At 33.5% G+C, this 5,813-nt stretch overlaps 1 long non-coding RNA gene across 1 annotated transcript; it reads right to left on the bottom strand.

Annotated features, from left to right (window-relative positions):
* Positions 1-230: 230 nt before the first annotated feature.
* On the bottom strand, positions 231-5,250 carry LOC150034190 (uncharacterized). The gene is made up of 3 exons (XR_016532517.1): positions 3,870-5,250; positions 2,518-2,687; positions 231-2,403 (listed from the first exon to the last, which is right to left on the bottom strand). It is a non-coding gene; the product is annotated as an uncharacterized LOC150034190 (long non-coding RNA).
* Positions 5,251-5,813: the final 563 nt, after the last annotated feature.

Below are 5,813 nucleotides of genomic sequence, written 5' to 3'. Positions count from 1 at the left end.
TCTTGCAACTCTAATTACAAATTTGTTATAGAACTATGTAATTTTTTCACACAAAAATTGATTAATCTTGAATTGTCATTTCATTCTTAATCAATTTTATTTGAAATCTCAGCAAGAACATTCAAAAGAAGATAACTACATAAAAGAAATTCAAAGAAAAGTCTCAAGAAAGTGCTAATCTACATAATTCCCAAAGAAAAAGAATTACCTACTCATGGATGGTGAAATTCTTGAAGAAATCCATTGATAGTTGCATAATTGGTACACGAATTGAATACAAATTGACAAAATTTCTCCAAAATTTACAAGAATATCTCTATAATTTCGAATTCTCTCTCTAAAAATTGAAGTTCCTTTCCCTCCTTGAAGTCTGAATCGAAGCCCTTTTTGTTCTGAAGAAGGTCGCAACGTTGCAATGCTACCCTGTAGAAGTCCAACGCTGCATTGCACAAGTGCACGCACACACATTTTTATTTTTTTGTCAATTTCTGGAGCATTGCAACACTGCGAAGATCGTTGCGATGCAGCTCTATTTTTTAGCAAAATGGTGCATTTTGTCCTCCGGCGTCGAGCTAGCATCAGGCTTAGTGTTGTGGGGAGCATTGCGACACTGTAAGCATTACTAAAGTGTGTTGACTTGTTCCTTTTGAGGGGAAAAGTGGTAATTTGTCTTGGCTCTTCTTCTAAAGTGACTTTTTGGTGTCGTTTGGCTTGATTTAGCTCTAATTCTTTGAAATAACTCCATTTTTGTCGAGATTGGAATTTACCTATCAAAATAGACATTTTAAGCAAATAATTCAAGTAAAATTGAGGGAATTAGCAGTAATAAGATAACTCTTTACAAGACCTATTAAAATACTCCCAACTTAGCTCTTGGTCGTTCCGAACAAGTAAAAAAAATAGAAGTATGTATACATTCAAGCAAAATGGATTGTTTATTGTTTAATCAAAGTTTCATTCATTTATTCAAAATTGATTATACAAGTTGGAACATTTTCTCAACAATCAAGGAAGTAAGGATATAAGCAAGCATTTAGAAATTTAAAGTTTTGCTTACAAAAGGTTGAAGCTTATTTTGGAAAGAAAAAGTCTTTTTCTTGCAAAATCATAAAAGAAAGACTACCTAGTTTTAGCTTATTTAAAGGCCAAAACTAATAGAAAGGAGACATCCACCTCTTAATTCCTCTTCGCCTTACACCAGCCTGGTTATCGATCTAAGATATACCTAACTTGCATTGAAGAGAGGCAATTCTAATACAAGAGTGTCTTTTTAAACTCACGCACACAAAATGTAATTGACATTTCTTTTACCTAGAGGGATAGCTTTCATACTCACACTTCTGGGAACATATCACTCATTTCTCACGAGCCCTAACAGAAACATGATAGGGGTAGCTCTTTTCACCTCTATCCATGCACACACACACGTTAGTGAGGATTATGTTAAATTTGCAAATTTTCTTTATTATTTTTTCATGCTAGCAATTTTTTTTAGAAGGCTTTTTTTTTCTCTTTGTCTAGACTTGCTACCCTAACAGGATGGTTGTTCTTAGACTAAAATTTGTCTTATCGGGGTAACAAAGAAAATTAAGTAGATGTGACGTTTCTAAGAGCTTTAAGATTCTAAATAAATCTAAAAGGCTAAGTATTCGATTTTTTATGAAATTAAAAGGAAAAGAAAGTTTCTTTTGAAAAATGAGTTTCAAAATTTTGTTAGAAAATTTGAAGAGATCTAAAATTTTGTTTGTATCCTTACTTGAAAGAGTGCATCATCAAAGTTCCGTCGATAAGATTCGAGAGATCGTGTAAAAACAAATGATGCATAAAACAAAGTGAATGAGATTCTTGAATGTGCAAACATGCATTTATTCAACCATGAATTTATTGCATTCAAGGCAAAAATGGTTAAAGAGTTTAAGAATGGTCTTTTGGAGCATTAAGGAGCCTATGATTATGTTTTCAGAGAATCACAGTTGTACTATGTTATCTAGATGAATCAGACATCAAGAAATATTAGATCAGGGTCACAAAATCTGTGTATGTAATTATCTAATTAACTAACCCGAGCTCAGATGCTCAAGAGTTCCAGATATTTCAGATACGCATATATATATATATATATATGTATCATTTAAGAGGAAAAAAAATTCAGTATGGCTAATTTTTACAAATAAAAAATTGTAATCAAAGCATGCCAAAAACATGCAATGTTTCCCATCCCCAACTTAAAGATGGAACATTGTCCTCAATTTTTAGAATAAGCACATGAATTCAAGAAAAAAAAAAAAAGAATGTAGAGAGAAACTTCCCTGGTTTTTGTTGTTGATCATTTATTTGCTTGAGAGAAAATTTCCTTGTTTTTGTTTTATTTTTTTTTTTTTTTTGAAAATTTTTTGATAACACCTACAAAGAAAAGAAAAAGAATCAATTATTCTTTTTATTAGTAAAAAATATGCAAAAATAAAGAAAGAAAAAAAATAAAAAGAAAGAAAGAAAGAAGAAAATTTGTCTTATTACAAATTTTTAGCATCGTTTGCTCGACATTGGTGAAAAGGGGTGTCAAGTATATGAGGGATTGGCTAAACGCAAGCCCAAGTGAACTTGGTTTACATGCCTTTCATTGTATAATTTGAGTCTGTGCTCATTCACCTTAAAAGTCTTTTCTGTTTCTAGACTTTTGATTTCCACTGCACCATAAAAGAAAATATTAATAATTTCAAAATGACCTAGTCTCTTGGACTTGAGTTTACTAGGCATCAATTGTAATCTAGAATTGTAAAGCAAAAATTTTTGTACAATTTTTAAGTCGTTTCTTATTAATCCTTTGTCATGAAAAATTTTGGTTTCCTCTTTATATATTTTTTTAATTTTAATAAGCGTCTTGTCTTAATTCTTCTAATTGTTGTAACTCTAGGAGTCTTTCCTTTTTGGCTTGGGCTAGATTCAAATTACATTGTTTAACCGACCAACATGCTTTGTGTTCAACCTCTACTGGAAGTTGGCATGCCTTGCCATATACAATTTTGTATGGGGTTGTTCCTATGGGCGTCTTAAAAGCAGTTTTGTAAGACCAAAGCGCATTATTAAATTTAGAGCTCCAATCTTTTCTTTCAGGTTTATAGTCTTTTCTAAAATATTTTTCACTTCTCTATTTGAAATTTTCGCTTGGCCATTTGTTTGAGGATGATATGGGATTGCAACACGGTGGTGAACTCTATATTTTCTCAATAATGTCTCTATGGTCCTTTTGCAAAAATGCATTCTTTGGTCGCTTATGATGGCCCTAGGAATTCCAAATCTAGAAAAGATTTATTTTTGAGGAATTGTGAAACAATAGAAGAATCATTTGTTCTGGTGGGGATTTCCTTGACCCACTTGGAAACATAATTTACTCCAAACAAAATGTACAAATAACCAAACGAAGAAGGAAATAGACCCATGAAATCTAAGCCCCACACCTAAAATATTTCACAAACAAGAATAAAATTGAAAGGCATTTCATTTCTTTTAGACAAAGATTCGAATTTTTGGCACTTTTCACAAGATTTGCAATAAGCATAAGAATCGGCAAAAAGAGAATTCCAGAATAGTTCTGAATCTAAAATTTCTCCAGCAGTTCGTTTTGGACTAAAATGACCTCCACATGCATGTTCATGACAAAATGACAAAATATAATCAAATTATTCATTAAGGACACATCTCCTAATAATTTGATCAGAACAAAATTTCCATAGATTAGGAGGATCCCATACAAAGTATTTAGAGTCATTTTTTAGTTTAGACCTTTTAGATGAAGACATGTTAAAAGTAAACTTACTCATCACAAGGTAATTTACCATGTCGGCATACCACGGTAGGAAAATAGTTACCTTGAAAAGGTATTCATCAGGGAAGTTTTCGCTAGTTAGAATTAATTCTTCTTCTTGCTTGATTCGACTTAGATGGTCGACCAGTGAAGTATCAGATCCTTTTCTGTCTTTGATAGTTAAGTTGAATTCTTGCAGAAGAAGGATCCATTTGACAAGTCTGGGCTTTGATTCTTTCTTCGTCAAGAGGTACCTAAGAGTATCGTGGTCAGTGTAAACAATTATTGGAAAATCGAGAATATAAGATCTAAATTTATCCAAAGCAAAAATAATAGAATGAAATTATTTTTCTGTTGTTAAGTAGTTGATTTGAGATTAATTGAGCGTTTTAGATGCAAAACGGATCACATGGAACTTCTTGTCAACTCTTTGTCCTAATACCGCCTCTACTGCTAGGTTGTTAGCATCGCACATGATCTCAAATGGCAAGTCCCGTCGGGGTGGTTGAACGATTAGAGTTGATGTCAACTTCTCCTTGAATGTGTCAAAGGCTCCCTTGAATTCTGATCTCAAATGGCAAGTCCCGTCGGGGTGGTTGAACGATTGGAGTTGATGTCAACTTCTCCTTGAATATGTCAAAGGCTCCCTTTCATTCTTTATTGAAATCAAATATGACATCTTTTTGAAGTAGGCTTGACAAAGGGAGTGTAATTTTTGAAAATTCCTTAATGAACCTCCTATAAAATCTTGCACTACCAAGAAAAGAGTGCACTTTCCTAATGTTTTTAGGATAGGGAAGGTTAGCTATGACATTTATTTTTCCTTTATCAACTTTTATACCCTTTGAAGATACAAGGTGTCCTAAAACTATTCCGTGAGAAGCTATGAAGTGACATTTTTTATAATTAAAACCAAATTTGTTTCTATGCATCTTTTCAAAATCAAACTCAAATTGTGCAAACAATCTTTAAAAGAATTACCATACACAGTGAAATCATCCATGAAAATTTCTATGCACTTTTCTACATAGTTAGAGAAAATGCTCATCATGCATCGTTGATTGTATCAAAATTGGAATTTACCTATCAAAATAGACATTTTAAGTAAATAATTCAAGTAAAATTGAGGGAATTAGCACTAATAAGATAGCTCTTTATAAGACCTATCATATGTTCATTGTGAGCAATTTGAATGTCACTATGATTGTCACAATTAAGTATAGTGACAGATTGCTGAGGAACACCCATATCAGCCAGAAGCTAGGGAAGACACAGTAACTCAGAAGTAGCATTTGCAAGGGCCCGGTATATAGATTCTATGCTAGAACCGGAAATAGCAGTTTGCTTCTTACTTCGCCAAGAGATGAGAGAATTACTTAAGTAGAAATAGTAACTTGTGGTGGAACAATGATCAGTGGGATCACCAGCCCAGTCAACATCAGAGTAGCCATGGCCAAGAGACTTGAAAGAAAACTGAAGTCCATGGCCAAGAGTTCCTTTGACATATTGGAGAATGCGAAGAATATTAGTAAAATGTATAGACCTAAAAGCGGCCATGGACTGACTAACAATGAGAACAACATACATAATATCCAGACGGATGTTAGTAAGGTAAATGAGACTGCAAACCAGTTGCTGAAAAAGGGTAGCATCCTCAAGAGGAACACCATAAAAAAAAGTCAAATGAACATTCAGATCCAGTGGTATTGATGATGTGGCCGAGTCAGTAATGCTAGATCGAGCCAAGAGATCAAAAGCATATTTAGCTTGAGACAGATGGTATCCATCAGAGCGAGATGAGACCTCAAGGACAAGAAAGTAACTAAGGGATGTCAAATCTTTGATCTCAAAGTGTTCACCCAGATAGGTTTGCAAGTCAGATATAGCTTGAGGATCATCTCCTGTAATGGTCATATCCTCAACATAGAGAAGAAGAACAACAACAGCATGAGGGGACTGCCGTGTAAAAAGAGCTGTATCATGGAAACTGGAAGTAAACCTAAGTTGG

This window comes from Benincasa hispida, chromosome 9, assembly GCF_027475165.1.
Source record: "Benincasa hispida cultivar pf3 chromosome 9, pf3_genome.v1.1, whole genome shotgun sequence".
Taxonomy (NCBI): Eukaryota; Viridiplantae; Streptophyta; class Magnoliopsida; order Cucurbitales; family Cucurbitaceae; genus Benincasa; species Benincasa hispida.
Note: the sequence above shows the minus strand (reverse complement) of the source record. Positions and strands in the feature narration are given on the sequence as shown.